Raw genomic sequence first — 20,149 nt, forward strand, 5'->3', positions numbered from 1 at the left:
ATATTATACGGGATCAAATCAAAAATGAGGAGTTCGGTACCTCAAAAGGAAAAACGGAACCCTTGTAGGATCACTTAGTTGTCTGTCTGTCTGTCCGTCCGTCGTGTCTGTCAAGATAACTTATACTAGGGTACCTGAGATTTGGCAGGTAGGTAGGTCTTATAGCACAAGTAAAGGAATAAATCCGAAAAAATCAAAATTTGTGTCGTTTTCAAAGTAAGATAACTATACCAACTGGGGTATCATATTATGAAAGGGCTTTACCTGTATATTCTAAAACAGTTTTTTTTTAATGCATACTTAATACTTTTTGATTTATCGTGCAAAATGTCGAAAAAAATACCCGAGTACGGGACCCTCGGTGCGTGAGTCCGACTCGCACTTGGCTAGTTTTTTAATAAAACCTCAGAAAAATGGACTGTGGTGACTGACGCCTTATATAAAATTTCGGTCAAGCATAAATCTATCATCAACAAAGAAAACCATTTTAGACAATAATAAGAATTGCCGTTGAACCTTTATTTCAAGAACATAATGTAAGTAAGCAACATAAGTATTTAGATCATAGCAAACTAGCAGTTACGTAGACTACGTAAACAAGTGTAAATTAAAAATTTATAACACCCCCGACAAGTGAAGGTTACAGTAACTAGAAAAGAGCTGATAACTTTCAAACGACTGAACCGATTTTCTTGAATTATAGCTAAGAACACTCTCGATCAAGCCACCTTTTAAGCAAAAGAAACTAAATTAAAATCGGTTCATTAGTTTCGGAGCTACGATGCCACAGACAGATACACAGATACACCGATACACAGATACACACGTCAAACTTATAACACCCCTCTTTTTGGGTCGGGGGTTAAAAAAGCAACGTAAAAGATGATTCATTCCTCCGTACTCGGTTTCCGTCGAAAGCACATAAATAAAATCTACGTTGAAAACAACAATGCAATCCGCCCGAATGGATCGAACGTTTGACATGCAAGCGCAATTTAAAAAAAAAGATCCAACATGGCCGCGCGGAGTCACAGCTGACTCAGCGTCACCTTAGCAATAGCTATTGTCCTCAGAACTTTGCTAAGCGATTGTTAGCGTGATAGCTCAATGTAGTTTGCGAAGTTTTAGGACGGTTCGGTTAACGGGAACACGCCATGTTAACTTTAAACGACGGTCAAGTGCAAATGCTATTTGCTAAAGTAGGATTTAGGGGTAGGTATCTATTCCCCAATCCCAACGTCTATCAGATAGATAGATAGAACACTTTATTGCACACAAAAACACATGTGAAGGAACACAACTCAGAAAGAAGAAAACAGAAAAAACAATTGTGTGCAAAGGCGGCCTTATTGCTTGGAGCAGTCTCTACCAGGCAACCTTTTACGAACTACGAGTATGTGCCGTGCCCATTGCCACTTCAGCTTCGCAACCCGCTGACCTATGTCGGTTACTCTGGTCCTCCTACTTATCTCCTCATTTCTGATTTGTTCACGTAGAGTTACTCCAAACATAGCACTCTCCATTGCCCGCTAAGTGACTAGCTGAGTTTTCTTATGAGACCCATTCTTGGATCCGAAGACCTTGTTCAAACAATGAGCAATTTCGGATGAAACAAGCTTTAGTTAAGTAAGTAGATAAAATCCTCTCATTAAACTATTCATTTTACAATTATTTACTCATCGATCTTTCATCGATTATTTAGTCATCTCAATATTCAATATATTTTCAAATTGGTGTCATGAAAACATTACAGCTAACTAGGCAAAAAACGTAATATTACAATGGAAAAATGTTTCTACTGAATCATTGTGTCAGAAGGCCAAACTAAGGTTGAATTGTATGACGTCAACTAGGTATTTGTAACATTTTGTTAACATTCAAAATAGGCATAAAAACTAGAGGAAATAGGTACCTGGAACTGTAATTAACATTTTGTTTTACTACTAGATGAAGCCAAAATTAATTTATAATATCGTAAATATATAGTAAGTTTAGGCAACTTTGTTCACATCCTATAAGGAAAAATAATTTGCTCAGTTTTTTGTTATATTTTTCAAGAAGTCAGATATTCTGAACCAGTGCAATGATAGATGCAATTAACGATTCAAAAGTACCTACCTGCCAGGCCTAATGAACTACAACTTACCTAGTGGTATGCTTTTATATCGGGAATTTTATAGGTAAGTACATATATTTTTTTTTTTTATTATATAGACTAGCGCTTGGCTGCAATCAGACCTGCTAGCAAGTGATGATGCAGCCTAAGATGGAGCGCGCTTGCCTAGAAGTTGCCTATTCACTCTTGACTTGAAAGTACCCTATTATGTATGTCGAGGAAACGAAAGGTCTTCTGCAGAATTTTAAAAAAATTCGAAAGGGCAATAGTTACTTGCTAAAACCATACTTAATACTATTATTATAAACTAGCTGATGCCCACGAATTTGTCTGCGTGATTTTAGGTTTTTGAAAATCCCGTGGGAACTTTTTGATTTTCCGGTATAAAAAGTGAGCTTAGGTAAAATAAATCATGTTTAACTCCCAAGCAGAACGATAAATTGCGAAAAATTTAGGGTCTATCTAGAAAATCACCGCGCGTAATTACGCGGAGAAACTTTTTTAATAATGCCCGCGATTCTATCTCACTCGGAAATTTCGTAAAAAAAATCCCTACACAACAGTCCTACAAGAAAAATATACAAACACATCAGGGGACCGGCCCAGGTACGCCATTTTTTATTTAACCGTACACCTATGGCAGAAAAGGACGCACGATATCTTCCCTTGTCTAACGTGGTAAAGTCCTACAAGTGTAGACAAGGACACCACCATATTTCTATCCTATCTATATTGCATTCATGAGGACAAAGAATAAGTAGTAATAAAGACGTGACATTCGTGCAGATGTTTGATAAAACTTAATACATATTTTGTTCGTTTATTCCACTAACACGGAACGAATGGATAGGATATTATTACGAGTTACGAGTGTTCCGATCATTTAGTTAGATATTTTCAATATCAGAATTAATATTTTTGTTAATCGAGTTATTATAATCTGTACCTACCACATTAGACCCTTTATCATAAATACCTACACCTAGTAGGTAATGGTAGGTAGGTCTCATATATTGTACATGTTTCAAAAATTAAAAATTTATTTGTTGAAAGAGATAGACAAATAGGATGGTACAATTTTTATAAGTAACACAGACCAGTTGGCCAAATGGGCTAGGCCGAACGTGTTCAGGGAGATTTCGCATATTTTTAGCGTTGGCGACCAATGCAGAATCAACTTTATATAGTAACTAGATATTACACAAACGTGTAAACAGTGTTCCATATTTTTGGTCAAGTGCAATCAACGTGTGCAGGGGACTTAACAGATTTTAAAAAATCATCAAGATTTTGGCTAAAAATTCCGCAACATTTATTTAAAAAACTAGTTGATGCTCGCAACTACGTTGGCGTAGATGTAGGTTTTTAAAAGCCCCATCGGAACCCTTTGATGTCACTCTCCAGGTCTTAACCAATAAACATGCAAAAACACGTCGATCCGTTGCTCGTTGCGACGTCCAACAAACCAGCAAACCAACTAACAAACACACTTTTGCATTTATAATATGGGCAGTGATAGGGTGCATTCTAAACAAGTGTAAATTAAAAATTTATAACACTCCCGACGATCCAAAGTATTTGAGTTTTCCAAAACATCATTTTCAAATAAATAATTATGTATTTAGGCAACGTCCATCTTGACAGCTTGACATTTGTCAATTGACATAATATTATGAACCTAACGGTTATCTAACCTTCTTTTCTACAAGAAAACTAGAAAAGAGCTGATAACTCTTAAACGGCTGAACCAATTTTTTTAGATTATAGCTAAGAACACTCTCGATCAAGCCACCTTTCAAACAAAAAAAACTAAATTAAAATCGGTTCATTCGTTTAGGCGCTACGATGCCACAGACAGATACACAGATACACAGATACACAGACACACAGATACACACGTCAAACTTATAACACCCCTCTTTTTGGGTCGGGGGTTAAAAATATAACAGTATAAAAAGGCAAAGAATAGATAGCTTGTTACACGGTCTTTAGTTTTCAAGACTCATGAAAACATTAAAGGAAACGGCCATTTCCGACGAGGTCGTATATTGGGCTTCCACTGGTGGTGTCGAGGAGCCTTTTTACTTTTGCTATTGGCGCGGAATTGGAGGCAAAGGAAAAGAAAATGGGAAACATTCAATGTTTCAATTCGCAACGGCAGAGACGGCTTGATTGTATTTTAAACGTCTTTCTTCGGGAATAAAGATCCAAATATAAGATCTGCAAGAAAAGATCGGAACGATTATTTTAAAACCTGAAGTTAATAAATAGAATTAAGTAGCCGATTGATATCAGAGTTTGTTAGTGTATTTGGTTTTTCGTTTTGTCCTTCAATCAGGCTGCAACAGTGCAAAGCAATGAATAGACGTGGTTTCCATCAGGTGTGATTGTAAATTAAAAAAAAAAACATTATTATCAATAAGTCATCATTGGTAAATTACACAACATTATAAATTACACAGAATGTCATGTTCAAAGTTTTCAAGGACGCCATTCAAATTGGAGTGACTTAAATCCAACGTCGAACCTGCTATAGAACCTAAAAAAATGCCAAACTTGTATTTGGATCGCTCCCTGTCCGTTTTAAATGACAAATGCCTTTTCCCTGTTCAGTCTGTAACGGGAATTGCTATCTCTGTCCTTCCGAGCCAATTAGTGAAAGAGATACAATATCCCCGTTTGAATGCAAAAGGACGTTCGGGATCCAATTTTTACCTGATGTTTATTGCCTACACTGACACCGGTATTAGAGAGGCCGGCATATATTGACCTTTTCTAAGTCCAAAATTATCACGTTGACCAATTTTTTGGGCACATTATTATTAGTTATTGGGAATTTATATTATTAATATGGCTTATTTATTTATTTGAAGGTGCTTTTAAGTTTTTATTTTAATATTATTGTGTATAGGTGTGTTTTTAACCCCCGACCCAAAAAGAGGGGTGTTATAAGTTTGACGTGTGTATCTGTCTGTGGCATCGTAGCTCCTAAACTAATGAACCGATTTATTTTACTTTTTTTTGTTTGAAAGGTGGCTTGATCGAGAGTGTTTTTAGCTAAGATTCAAGAAAATCGGTTTAGCCGTTTGAAAGTTATCAGCTCTTTTCTAGTTACTGTAACCTTCACATGTCGGGGGTGTTATAAATTTTTAATTTACACTTGTTAATTGTTAAATTTCAAGGATTAAGTATGTGCTTAAAAAGTAGGCTGTAGTATAATTATTGTTTTATCATCTTCAAAATCAAGGTTTCGTTTTCAAAAGTACCTACTAATATTCATTAACGGTATTTATTTTCAATAGTTAACTATCAAGTCAACAGTTAGAGATCTTCTAGTCAAGAGCGCTCCATCTCAGGCTGTAAATAAGTATCATCATTGCCAACAGGTGTGATTGCAGCCAAGCGCTAGTCTATCAATAAAAAAAAAAGTTGCCTAATTCTAATCGAATTTTACACGGTTTACCAAATAATTCACTAATTTACGCCATCCACGGCGTTTCGAATTGGACCATTGTGATATCTGACATTTGAAGGTTACAGGAAACGTGGCCGCGATTCCCTAAAGAAAAAGAAAGTAATGAATAAACAGACCTTTAAGTAGGTACCAACGACAGTATAAGTTTAGAATAGATTTTTGGAATAAAAATAAATAAAAATCAAAATATGCTTGAGGATTGAAGTACCTACTTTTGAATCGTCAAATGCTTCTACCACTGGTTAGGAATGCTTTTCCTACCGAGAAGAACCAGCATGAAACTCGGCTAGGTGATAGCATGAAGGTCGATTTAGACATCTGCCGAAAAACAAATAGGTAACAGTTCAGAATCAGCGAACCACATTCAGAATTTTCAGAATTCGCAAGTTTTTTTCTTTCGGACGAAGGAAAAGTACTTATCAAGAAACAACGTCCAAATTTTGGTTTTTTTATCAAGACGCTCCCCAAGATCACATACAACTCAACGCTAAAATTAGTACAATGAGAACCCCCAATCAATTGAATAGCACCCACAATCTAATTTAACGAGCCACGGCACCCAACATTTGATGACGTCAAACTTCCCAAACGAGTTCCCGGAAACAGCCTTCGGGCCGATTCCGGAGTCATACGTAACTCGTAAAACCTTGGCAGCAAAGACACTCCTTAGAACTTCCGATTTTCTCGAATTTGACGACCCTGTATCTGGCACCATTACGTTCCTCCCTTCGCCAAAGAGTTGCCATAAATCTAGAGTTAGTGGTGTACCCGTAAAATGAGTTAAATCTACCTTGACTACAAGAGAGACCAACCCACTACCTCACTCTGACTTCTACTTTTAGAACTCCCGGTAGTTGTTCTTGGAGTGTTTCACAATAATGAGACTAGTCGTGTATTTTGTCATCCATTAAAATTGGTACTAGATCTGTTTCACTAAAATCATTAGTATCGTTTTCTTTATAAATTAAAATTACTATTAGTTATACCTAGTCGTCAAAAAGACCACCCCTGGTTGCCCCTGGACCAAAAGTGCCCATCAAGCTGGCAGCATTGCCCCGCTGAATTGGCGATGAAATTTCTTTATCATAATTTAAAACTCAACTCTTCAACAAGTTAAGTGCATGATACTATAACTTATTTCCGAGTCATACATCCGAACTCATAAAACCTTGGCACTTGGCAGCAAGTCGCTCCAGGGAAGTCCCGATTTTCCCGAATTTAACGACCCTGTCGCTGGCACCGTTGCATTTCTTCCTTTCGCACGCAAATCCTGCAGTTTGTGAGGAGACATGGCAACATTGAGTTAGTTTATATAGAGATGCATACCTCATAAAATACAGGCATCAAAAACGCGCCATTATCTATTTGCGCCTTCTATTTATATATCGCGCCATAATAAGACTTAATAAAACTAACTAGCTTTTGTCCACGACATCGTCCGCATGGACTATAAAGCTTAAAACCCCTGTCTTACCCCTTTAGGGATTGAATTTATGAAAAACCTTTCTTAGCGGATGTCTTCGTCATAATAGGCTCAACTGCATGCAATCTGGCATAATCTGCATGCAATCCGTCATAATAGGCAAAATCTGCATGCCAAATAATTTCAGCCCAATCAGTCAAGTAGTTTGAACTGTGCGTTGATATGACCAGTCAGTCAGTATTTCTTTTTCAGAACATTGTTTGCTCTAGTAACTAACTAGACCCAGGTATATAGATTACTAGTTAATGCCCGCGACTTCGTAAGCGAGGATATACATAAGTTTTTTTTTAAATCCCCTAGGAACTCTTTAATTTTCCGGGGTAAAAAGTAGCTTATACTTAAGTGTTAATCTATCTCCATCTATACTAATAAATAAAATTGGAGTGTCTGTCTGTAATTTCGAAATAACTACCTCATATTAAGCTCATATGGTTATTTGAACGATACCATAACTGAATCACACGTTTTTAAAATTTTTGTCTGTCTGTCTGTCTGTCTGTCTGTCTGTCTGTCTGTCTGTCTGTTTGAAAAGGCTAATCTTTGGAACGGCTGAACCGATTTTGACGGGACTTTCACAGGCAAGTAGAGGATTGACCAGGGCGTAAAATAGGCTACTTTTTTAACCGACTTTTAAAAAGGGAGTTGTGTTTTTCTACCTATGTACACCGAAATCTCCGAGATTTCTGAACCGATTTGCGTCATTTCTTTTTTAATCGATAGAGGAACTTTGCGACATTGTTTCATAAAAAATTTGGAGTCCAACTCCTCAATCCTGATGCTGCAGGGGATCTGACCAATCCACGCGGGCGAAGCTGCGGGCATCAGCTAGTTCTAAATATCAGCCAAATCCTTCCAGTAGTTTTTGCGTGAAAGAGTAACAAATATAATGATGTATCTAATGACATATCATATCAAAATCGGCTGAGCCGTTGAGTAGTTACGAGCGGACATAGGAACGGACATACATCAAACACATCACCCTCCTTTTGAGCTTCCCCGCAGTCGGGTAAAAGCACGACTATTGATCGCCTCTTGTAAATGGCACCTCTCTGAAATCTGAATGTCAGTATATCGCAAGTTTTAAACGTAAGCGAAAACATCTCCTTCAGATAGAATTTCGCGGAGTTCGGGAGACGTTACGTAAATTGATCGTTTGTTCAGTTGATTGCTAGATTGAAAATGGTAGCTTTTTGCTTCTGTAATCCTCTCGGCTTATTCTGTTCGGTTTTTCCGTCATCTTATTTACACTTTTCTTCATTTTAGTTCCAGTTACATGATTATTTTATTTGTATCTGTAACTATTGCTGGGTCTATTTGGATTGAGCATTATATACTGATACATAATCGCTAAATTGATAGTCGTTAAAGACGAGAAGAAAAATATTAGCACTTGGTCATTTTATTGATATTTTACTTGAATTTAGTCTATGATATGAAATCCAGTTATTTTTCAGGTCCCATTAAAGCTGTGCAGTAAATTGGAATGTCCAAACAAATAGTTATTTAAATACAAAAATTCGAGAAACAAAAGCTCGCAAAATTTCCGAATTTATTATTTAATACTTTTCAATTCTTGGAAATACTCTGCATAGCTAATAGATCATGAAATAAATAAATAAAAAAAAGCATTTATGTATTTCATTAGTTACAAATTACAACTACTTATGTATTTAACAAAATATTTGGAGTAGGTTTATATAAAAGTAGATGTTAAAAAGGTGCATACAATTAAAAATAACCTATGCACCTATCTAATAATATTTGATACAGTTAATTGATAATAAGTCGGTCAGTTTGTCTATATCTACTTAATTAAGTACTTAAACAGGAGGTAGTCCCTTGTGGGAATAATGAAATGGGAGACGTAAAAGAAATGTTTAGAACAATTTTGTGTTCAATTTCGTCCATTTTATCTTGTAACTTGTAACCAAGTTGCCCCGTTTCAGATTTATGTTACTTTCTCTTGCCAAGAAATTAAGGGGCACAATAAAACAATAAAATGCTACAGAACTCGCGAAATTACAACAATTAGCAACAACTTAGAGGTGAGCACAAAGAATAAAACATCTGCCGTAGGTAATAGCCCGAGTTCAAGAATAAGTGAACCAAGTAATGATAAGACACAAAACTGAATACGTTTTAATTATTGTTCTAGTTGTTCTGTTTAGATCTTTATTTTACCGGACTACAGGAGGGAAGAATCACACTAATATTATAAAGGAGAAAGTTTGTATGTGTTTGTGTATGTTTGTTACTCCTTCACGCAAAAACTACTGGACGGATTGGGCTGAAATTTAGAATGGAGATAGATTATACCCTGGATTAGCACATAGGCTACTTTTTATCCCGGAAAATCAAAGAGTTCCCACGGGAATTTTAAAAAACCTACATCCACGCGAACGAAGTCGCGGGCATCAGCTAGTAATAATGTATTTTTTATCCTACTACGGCCAAAACGAACGGTTATGATTTTAACAGTCTATGTATGAATGTAGGTCTGTATTTATATGTGTTCTCCACCGTAGCGCCTAAACTACTGGGCCGATTTTAATGAATGAGGTGTATGAGATTGCTAAAACTAAAAAGCCATCTACATAATGGGCAATTTATTCCATGCTGAAATGTACAGTTCATGTTAAAAATGGCATTAACTTGAAAAATTATGGGAACTTAACTACTTTTTCAAAAGCAAGAAATCGAAAATTTTTACTGGCGAAAACATAAAGCAATTTTTAATATAAGCCTCAGATGATATATATTTAGCGACAAAGGTAAATTAAACTTATTGTATAATATAAAAAGTGTGTTTTACTTCCCTGCATTCTTTTGAGAAAAGCACGATATACCTCGGCGGGAAATGCCAATTACCTGTCTCGTATTTAGTGAATTACTCGCCTACGGCTCGGCCTTCAAACTCATACGCGACCTACAATTGCCTATTTCCCGGCCTTTGCAATAAGGTACTATTACTAACGATTTTAACCTAAACCGGAACCATTTTTTGTTAAGTTAGTATCATTATTTTTAAGTTTGACATTTATAGCTATCATTTTAGTCTCTGAGATAAAAAAATAGACTTTAGTTTTAGTTGAACCATAACCTCGTCTAATAAAAGTGGATGCTACAATAGTAGGTACAATAGCGTAGAGTAGGTTTCCTGTTATCATCGTTCATGCGTCATATAATTTTATTTTCATGCACGTTATACTGCGATCTTATTGTTCCTTGTATTTCATGGAACTCCGCAAGGTATGGCTTCTGTTGTCTGTACTCATCGGAGACGTTTTTTTGGAGTCCCGTATCTTGTGAGAAAAAAGAAACCCTTATAAGATCACTTCGTGTTCTGTCTATCCCGTTTCAAGACCCATCAAGGGAATCAAAACCTAGGGCACTTGCTGTAGACCTAGAATTGTGAAATTTGGCAGGTAGCAATGTCTTAGGTATATCATAAGTAAAGAGAACAATCCGAAAACCGTGAATTTATTGTTACATCACAAAAAAAGTGTTATTTCTTGTACGATGCGATGGTACGGAACTCTTCGTCTGGGAATCCGACTCACATTTGACCGGTTTTTTTAATTGTTCCCAATGGAGCACTTGAAGGGGATCTTTGTCTGCAAAGTCGTGTCTTGTAACTATATCAGAAACCTAAGTATGAAGTGATATCAATTTGTAGGGTGATACTTATCATTTACTGACCTCAGCTAATACGTTACGTAATACGTGCGTTTGATCTGCGTACATGTACAGGCATCGTCCTATTGCAGTTTTATACTATTCAGGCTATACAGACCGTTTACTATAACTTGTCCCCTGACGTCATGTTGGCACCATTGCAAATCACACAATAATAAACCCTAAGTTCCAAGGAATACAGCAAACGAAGCAATGGTGCCAACATGACGGCAGGCGACAAGTTAAAGTGAACGGTTGTCTCAGGGTGAGATCTATAGAGCGCGCTCTGCCTTTGCTTAGACTTAAGACAGAGTTAAAACGAGACAGAGCTATATCTCTCACATAAATCTGTCTCGTTTTAACTCAATCTTAAGTCAGAGCAAAGTCAAAGTGCGCTTTATAGATTTCAGCCTCAGCCAATCAGAGGTGATTGCGCTCGTCACACTGTAGCTGTCAAACTATGGCCTTCTTCTTCACTTATCGTCCACCTGTCAACGATTAAAATGGCTTCCGCATTAACTTAACACATCCGCTCCTTTAACTTACAAATCAAAATTTCATTCAATTAGAAACTGGTCCCCAAAGCTCCCATACTGATAAGTAAGGTTGTAAGTTGTAACACAAGTTACTTATAGGGACTGCAGTCTGCATCTCACTGTACTCTTAGTACAAGTTCGTATACATCGACTACGATGGTAGAATTCGAGTAGCGAAACGGTTTCAAAGTAAATGGTAACTTAACTTTTTTAACTTACAAATCAAAAATATTTCACTTCATTCAATTAAAAACTGGTCCCCAAAGTTCTCATACAGATAAATAATTAAGGTAAAGTTGTAACACAAGTTATATGAGAACTGCAGTCTGCATCCCGCTGTACTCATAGTGCAAGTTGTACCAAACTATACCTATGTCGACAACGTTGGTAGAATTCGAGTAATTCAAAGTAAAATGAACCTAAGTTTCACTGTACCTACCTTAAGGTTTAATTTCATTCATACATACTATAAATAATTCTATAACCAGGCGCACACTAAACGGAAATTGTGCGGAATTAAAATCGGTGGTACCGAATAGGAACTTCAAAAACAAAGGACTTTAGGTTCGTTGTGCTTTGAATTTATAGTGTTTTGATACTCGAAATCTATCAACGTATTCGAGATGCGCAAAATCATACTAAGACATATACCTATATAAAGTCTGTACTTTCTAATCCATGGGCATCGTATTTCATATATTCGTTGTATAATGTCCAACTGGACAACGGTTTTACATTATACGATCCGATATTGGAGCATGTAAAATGCATGAAATGTGTATTCAATATCGTCGAGGATAATGTATAAATGTATGACGAAAATTGGAATATCTACATGCCTACTTACTAAAGATTTTTTAGGTGATAGCCTAGTGGTTAAGTCTTCGGCCTCCTAGGCGGGGGGTCCATGGTTCACTCCCGAGTCCCGACTTCTTACTTTTCGGAGTTAAGAGCATTTTAAGCAATCATAGTATCACTTGCCTTAAGAGGGCTCTCTCCGTCACTCGTTTCATACAATCGTAGTTCCAATTTCATTTGAATATTAAGCAACCAAAGTCCATGAAATTTTGCAGACATATTCTAGAAACTAATATCTATTTCTGTGGTTTTCCAGATTTCTGTTAAAATATTCGGTTTCAAAGTTACTCGGCCTTAAAAAATTTCATACAAATCTTTGAGCCCCTGTAATTTTAAAACTACATATTTTTAGAAAAATCTAAAACACCACAGACACAGATATTAGTTTCTAGAATATGTCTGCAAAATTTTATGGACTTTGGTTGCTTAATATTCAAATGGAATTGGAACTACGATTGTATGAAACGAGTGACGGAGAGCCCTGTTAACAGTGATTGAAGTTCTCTTTGACTGAAAGAAATATTATGTCCTTTATTTTTTTCATACGGTATTTAAGTTATTCCAATCAAGTAATTTCATCCACTGAACAAGTTACGAAAAGGCAGTATTTCGTAACGTGTTGAGTGGGTGAAATTACTTAATTTTAATAAGCTAAATATTGTATGTAGGATGTAAATAACAATAGCCATCTAAATGGATATCTTAGAAAAATATTTATATGAACACTTAGTTAATGGTAAGTCAAACTTACTCTTGAAGTGTCTCGAAAAAATTCCCTACATTTTTGTAAAATCTTCATTGCTTAATGAATAAACTTAAAAGCTGTTTAACTTTGCTTTGGTTAAGTGAGTCCATAACAAAAACTTTGCTCAAGGACTCCGTGATCCTTATTACAAGGTGTTAAGATTCAAATTAGATTGCACAGTATGTTATGATGTGTAAAGATAATGTTTGTACCATATGAGCTTTCTGTGCTTTTTAGTGATTTTCTACGGTATTTATTAAGCTATGACTCAATGTTAAGTAAGCCTAAACAGTTTTGAAATGGACTTCTTCAATATCACTAGAGTATGATGATAGGTATTTAAAGTGGCATAAAGGTATATTTATTAAGGAAAAGAAAAAACCAGCCAAGAGCGAATTAGAGTCGCGCACCGAGGGTTCCGTACTCGGGTATTTTATTTTGCACGATAAATCAAAAACTATTGCATAAAAATAAATGAAAATCTATTTTCTTATCTGTCTGTTTCAGTTTATACTTGAAAATTGAAAATACTAATTTATTTGTTCATGAACACATTTTTTTGTGATGTAACCACAAATTTACAGTTTTCGAATTTTTTCCTTTACTTGTGCTATAGACCTACCTACCTGCAAAATTTCATGATTCATATAGGTTTCTTGACAGACACGACAGACGGGGCAGACAGACAGACAGCAAAGTGATTTTATAAGGGTTCCTTTTTTCCTTTTGAGGTATCTACGGAACCCTAGAAGATTAAAAAAAAATCTTTACATAATTTATTAATCTGTGGATTCATCTTCCACTCAACTAACAAGCAACGGTTAAGTAACACGAGTACTTACAAGTAGGTCCGTCAGTGAGAATACATTTTGTTATCGCGCTGACGTTTAACAGTAAAAAAATACTGGACCAAGCTGGTACCGTTAGCGGTCAACTATGGCACCACTCTTCGTAGATAAGTGACTGTATCAAAACATAAGCTAATGTGGATTAGAATATTGTTATTCTAGGGATTAGACCTCTCTCTCGATCATTCGCCTTTACCCTCCAACTAAGCGTAAAGCAACCCAAACCTAAAGCAAACCAAGTGCTAGCAGTGGATACGACAATAGTGCAACGGGTGACGTGCGGTTTGAACCGCCGACCTTTCGGATTTCAGTCCGCTCCTATAACCGTTGAGCTATTGAGGCTTGGCCGTGCTTGGTTACCACTCTACAAGCTAAGGCGCCAAGCGTGTTCTAGCGTTTTGTACGATTCCATGTGTAAAATAATTTAGGGGATTTTTGGGTAAAAAATAGGTAAACAGTTTATCGTATGTAAATCGTAATTAAGTATACACTAATAATACTAAGCAACCAACGTCCATGAAATTTTGCAGACATATTCTAGAAACTAATATCTGTGTCTGTGGTGTTTTAGATTTTTCTAAAAATATGTAGTTTTAAAATTACAGGGGCTCAAAGATTTTTATGAAAATTTTAAGACCGCGTAACTTTGAAACCGAATATTTTAACAGAAATCTGGAAAACCACAGACATAGATATTAGTTTCTAGAATATGTCTGCAAAATTTCATGGACTTTGGTTGCTTAGTATTCAAATGAAATTGGAACTACGATTGTATGAAATGGTATGAAACGAGTGACGGAGAGAGCCCTCTTAACAATGATAACATTGTAGTACTGATTTTATATTACAGGATCAATTCGTTTTCCGTCTGTCTGTCTGTTTTGTCTGTCAAGAGAATCTATAGGGTACCTACTTCCCGTTGAGCTAGAATCATGAAATTTGGCAGATAGCTAGCACAATAGTAACAAAATCCGAAAACCGTGAATTTGTGGTTACATCACAAAACAAATTAAAAGTATTATTTCTTGTACCTGCGATGGTATGGAATCCTTCTTGTGTTAGTTTGACTCGCATTTGACCGTTTTTTTTTTTTTGACAGAATGACATGGGCTACTTTTTATGCCGGAAATTCAAATCTCTTGCATCGGCTAATGACTAATATTCGTTATCACAACAAGACCTCGTATGATGCAATTTAAATTAGTTTGAAAAAGGGATGCAAATCGCATCCCTCAAACCCCACACAAATTTTATCCCTAATAATAATGGTCTCCGATCAAAATGACAGTTAAATTAAACCGCAGGGCATCCTTATGTCCGACACGCATTCAACACGGCGAAATCCATGCAGTTGTTAACCACAATTTTATTTTTCCTAGTCAATTAGCCCAGAGTGGCACTACACATGTCGACATCTGTTCAACTACCAATGGGACGCGTTTCCGGACGTAGGTATTCCAGATTTTTTACGCGGGCGGTAAATTAACGCTTGGGGCGCGTTCGAAAATCCATGACACGTGCATGCCACGGCGTGCATTCAAAATTTGAAATGCGTATGACGCCGAAAGTTCATCGGAAATAGTTTTTAAAATTTTTGTTATCTGTTTCGGTGTTCATTTGACAGTTGGTTTTTTTGAAAGCTAATAAAAACCATAAACCCTATGTTTCTTCCATGAATCTATCTCGTTTTAACTCTAAGTACAGTCGGAACAAAGTCTGATGGCATGCCTGGCGCAAAGGTGAGCGCTGTGTTCTTATAAGTTCGAGGTCCCGTGTTCGATCCTTGGCAGAGGCAATTTGGAAAATATTTTCTAAATTATCTCTAGTCTAGTCCAGTAGGAGGCTTCGGCCTTGGCTAGTTATCACCTTACCGGAAACGCCGTGCCGCCAAGCGGTTTATCGTTCCGGTACGAAGCCATGTAGAAACCGATCAGGCTATGTATTTAATGAAACTGCCATACTCTTTCTAAGTTGACTGCCTCCATCTTAGTCTGCATGATTGCTTACTATCAGGTGAGATCGCAGCCAAGGGCTAACTTGTATCAGGAATAAATAAATAAAAAGTCAAAGTAGGTAGTTAAATACGTTTAATCTAGATCTTATCCTGAATGATCCTTGATCTTTGCCTAAAGGTACATTTAAATATAACATCCTAAGAAATTTTAAGACGGTAGGACCTCTAGCAGCTGTAGTCAATGTTACATAGTAGGTAGGTAGGAACTTTTTTGCATTACCTAGGTAGTAAGGCGCCTAAGTGCAATTCAATTCAATTAATTTATTACCGCGATTGCCATCTCAACCTGTCGAGTACTATACCTAGCTTTATTGGGATTCATAAATTTAATAAGCATAATAATAAAATTGATAGCTAGATAGATGTTAAATACCTAGTAAATTTTTTGTTTGACAAAAACTTTGAAAATAATAATAACTAGATACTTAATATAGCAAGTAGGTAGACTGTAGAGTCTAGTAGGTAAACTACAAAATTCTACACCTAGAGATACCTACCTACCTTAAGCAACCAAAGTCCATGAAATTTTGCAGACATATTCTAGAAACTAATATCTGTGTCTGTGGTGTTTTAGATTTTTATAAAAATATGTAGTTTTAAAATTACAGGGGCTCAAAGATTTGTATGAAAATTTTTAAGACCGCGTGCGTAACTTTGAAACCGAATATTTTAACAGAAATCTGGAAAACCACAGGCATAGATATATATTAGTTTCTAGAATATGTCTGCAAAATTCCATGGACTTTGGTTCCTTAATATTCAAATGAAATTGGAACTACGATTGTATGAAACGAGTGACGGAGAGAGCCCTCTATGCAGCTACCGCTGCGATTAGGGTTGTCACTTGTCAGGCTTTAAAAGGCGGACTCGGCGCTATATTAGGCCTTTTATATTTTCGTCTAAAAGCCGAATATATTTTTAAAGCCAGGCATAACATACAATGGTAGCTAATGCAATTAGGGTTGTCAGACCCTAAAATATAAAAAGTGGAATCGGTTCTATTTAGGCCATTTACATTTTTTGGCCTAAAAGCTGAATAGGTATTTTTAAATGCTGGGCATAACATACAATGCAGCTAATGCAATTAGGGTTACACCAGGCCCTTGGCCACTTAAACTTTTGATACCTACTACAGATCTAACTAGTGATCAACGCCAGTGCGCCATTGAATTGGCGCACGTTTTTCAGCCAAGATGTTCTCCATCCCCTTCCGCATTTCTGACAAAAACCCTAAAAGCTGGACAAGCTGGACATGTAGATATTTGGCAGACACGACCATAAAAAACTAAACCAGCTAAATCTGGACTGGAATTCAATTGAGTAAATATTTATAAATTACATCACAAGCGAATAATTTAAGCAAAATGAAAACTATTAAATATAAATCTAAAAACACTTTATTGATACGGGACGTGTATCCGAATAAATTTCCGATTTTAAAACTGACACGTCATGGCATGCATTCGATATTCAAATAATGCACACAGATGAATTTATTTTTTAATAACTGCGTCCGAAATTCCAGCTCTATTTTTAATATTTTACAAACAAAAATAATACTATAATAGGTACTCGTTTTCTCGTATTTGTTCATAAGGTTCTAAAATGTACTAACAACCTTGCCTAGGTTATTAGTACATTCTGAACTCGATCTCTACAGATCAGAGACAGGCATCCTACCTACCATAAATATCCTACCTAAAAAACTACCAAGGTAGGCACTTATTTTTTAGCAAACCGTTGCATCCGTCAAATTTTTTTGAAATTCAAATTTTAAAATGACATTGACATTTAGACATTTATGTAATGAAAAAACCAAAATGGTGCGCTGGTGTAAATAATTGTGTGCAAATTATCAACATATTTGGATTATTTAAAATTATTTTAGTTATTAAATGAAAATAAACGTGCTTAATTATTGTAGGTTGGTTTGTTTTGTGTTTGAACGGTAATTTGTTTTGCTATTGTTAGTGATTAGTACAGTTGAGCTAGATTCAAGTTAGCAAAGCTATTCACAACACTAATATTTATTTACGAGTGATGATATCTTCGCAAATTAATTAATTTGGTTTGTCTGATGTCTGTTAATTTTGTTGTGCGTAACGCCATCTATTGGGGTAAGTTTTTTGCAATTTCTGAATTACATGGTCATTTTTATTTCTTAAAAACAATTTATTTTGCTGAATGAATACTGATTAAAGATTTTGACTGGACTTCCAATTCATTGTTTTAATATTATTTCAGGTTGGTTAGTACTTAGTTATTCTGTGTCAAAATAACAAATGTTAAAAGAAATGCTTATTTAATTAAGAATAATTAATGGAGAAGAGGTGATTATAATCGTGGTCGACGTGCTATCAAGACAACTGAGGGCCTAAGATGCCTTGGGGTCAACGCGAAGGAATACCGTTGCGGCCGCCTAATTAATAGTCGCCCACTCGTACTGGACTCGAACCCGCTCCCAGGCTCTGTTTACTGCACACTAACACGCCACGCATCTACAATGCAAATCCTCCAAACACGATCCACAATCTGCGATTCAATACCGACGCATTACAGCTCGGAGCTTGCCATCGCATACGAAATCGAATCGGGACTATCGATTTAACTACATGAGGGTCGTAGAAAGAATTCCTTACAACAATGAGTCGGTGTAACAATAAATACCTTAATGATATCCCGAGTTCCGAGAGAAAAGGCGTCCGGCGGCGGCAGGCTCACCCGTCCCACTCTTTTGAAGAGAAATCCGACACTATAACATCTGAACACGCAACATCACAATACGAAATGGCACAATCTCACAGGAGCACTATATAGTGGAATCCACAGCACTGGTTTGGTTAAGGTACAAAAGATGTTTTTTCGTAACACAACGCGCTAGCGTTACTCCTTCGTATAACAACCGACGCACACGGCAGCCGGGCACGAACTGAACTGGTTTTGCCGGGAGAGAGGGAGGGGGAAGACGGTCGGGTGCGTTTGGTTCGGTTTTATGAAAATATTTCGTGAGTAATGCACGTGTTATGTCGAGTGCGTCGGCCTAGAGCGGCCTCGGATCTTTGATTGAAGTGCATCGGAACCTACCTAGATGGAGATTATGAAAGCCTACGCTACGCCTGTAACGCCGGATAGGTAGATAGCGACAAGCTTTTGAAGAGGGATGCCAAATGCAGGCTGTTGTTTCTGACAGACGTCTGTGATCTTTGTCTGCATTTAGCAAATTACAACCTAACCTACGTTGTAACTTGCCTCGAATAGACTTCCCTTGATGTTAATATCTATTTATGGAAAGAGAGTAGTCCTGAGAGAGTAGAAACGGGACTGATTTACAAGCAAATATTGTAGTAATGGAATTTAAACAGTGCACTTTATGGCGACAGCAGGAACTCCCTCAAAAAGCCTTTCTGGATTTGGTTCTGAAAGGTAATAAATCGGGATCTAGTAAGTTTACAAGATCAAAGTAGTTACCTAACTATTCAAAGCATATTAAGTTGAGCTTTGTACAAGTACCTAGGTACCTACACTGGATTTCAGTTGCTACATTACATAGTAAATTTACGCAGTTTTTGAAAATATCTAATAGTCCAGCTCAAGATCTGACGACCTGTAAATATTCTCTTACTATAGCTTCAGAAAGGTCAGATTATGTGCAAATCAAAAACTGTAGACATCTTCAAAAAAAATATCCATCAAACTTTAAATAAACCCTTTGGAGTACCTAAAACTTGTTTAAACTCCTTTTCAGGTTTTGGGACACATGTAGCTCCCCTTAGCAATTTCTTCGCATCTGTCCTTGATAGTTGAGAACCTTGAGCGGGTATTACCAATCCAAGGTTTTTATTCAAGCAATGACTTAAATGGAGGAACTTTCCACTGTAGTTGCAAAACTGTCATTGAATACCAAAATTTTCTAAGACATTTGGCATATCAAACTGGGTTTGTAACGGGAAAATCCACTCGGAAGTTATAGCACTCATAGTACATGTATTTGAACCCGTGGTCATGTTCAAATTATAAAGGCTGAAGGCTTTTGTCTTCCAACGAGTCCGTCCCCGTTTCGAAAGCAAAGCAAAGCTCACCGGAACATGAGCTTTGGAGGCATTGGGATTGTATCTGCAATCAAATTTACAGCGAATGGGAGGGCTGGATCGATATTAGCTCTCTTATTGGACTTATCTTGATATGGAAGTTGATAAGCGAATAGAATAAAGGCGGAGATATAGTTTTGAAACGGGACGCGTCTTGAATGAATTCAAATTTTGCTTTCCACAATCGGACCCATCACCCCTAGGTGCACAACCAACTTCTCTTCCGTTAGTTTGGTGATACTCTTCGTCCACCCAGGAATTCCAAAAACATCCCAGAGGCATTTTATAGTGGGGCATCCCAAATAAGTATG

At 36.7% G+C, this 20,149-nt stretch overlaps 1 protein-coding gene across 5 annotated transcripts in view; it reads right to left on the reverse strand.

Annotated features, from left to right (window-relative positions):
- Positions 1-18,682, reverse strand: part of LOC123877355 (latrophilin Cirl) — a 494,916-nt gene extending 476,234 nt beyond the window's left edge. For all 5 annotated transcript variants that reach the window (XM_045924020.1, XM_045924021.1, XM_045924022.1 and 2 more), the window contains exon 1: positions 18,418-18,682. The gene's annotated coding sequence lies outside the window, so the exon portion shown is untranslated. The remainder of the gene's footprint in view (positions 1-18,417) is intronic.
- Positions 18,683-20,149: the final 1,467 nt, after the last annotated feature.

Source organism: Maniola jurtina, chromosome 23 (genome assembly GCF_905333055.1).
Source record: "Maniola jurtina chromosome 23, ilManJurt1.1, whole genome shotgun sequence".
NCBI classification, from domain to species: Eukaryota; Metazoa; Arthropoda; class Insecta; order Lepidoptera; family Nymphalidae; genus Maniola; species Maniola jurtina.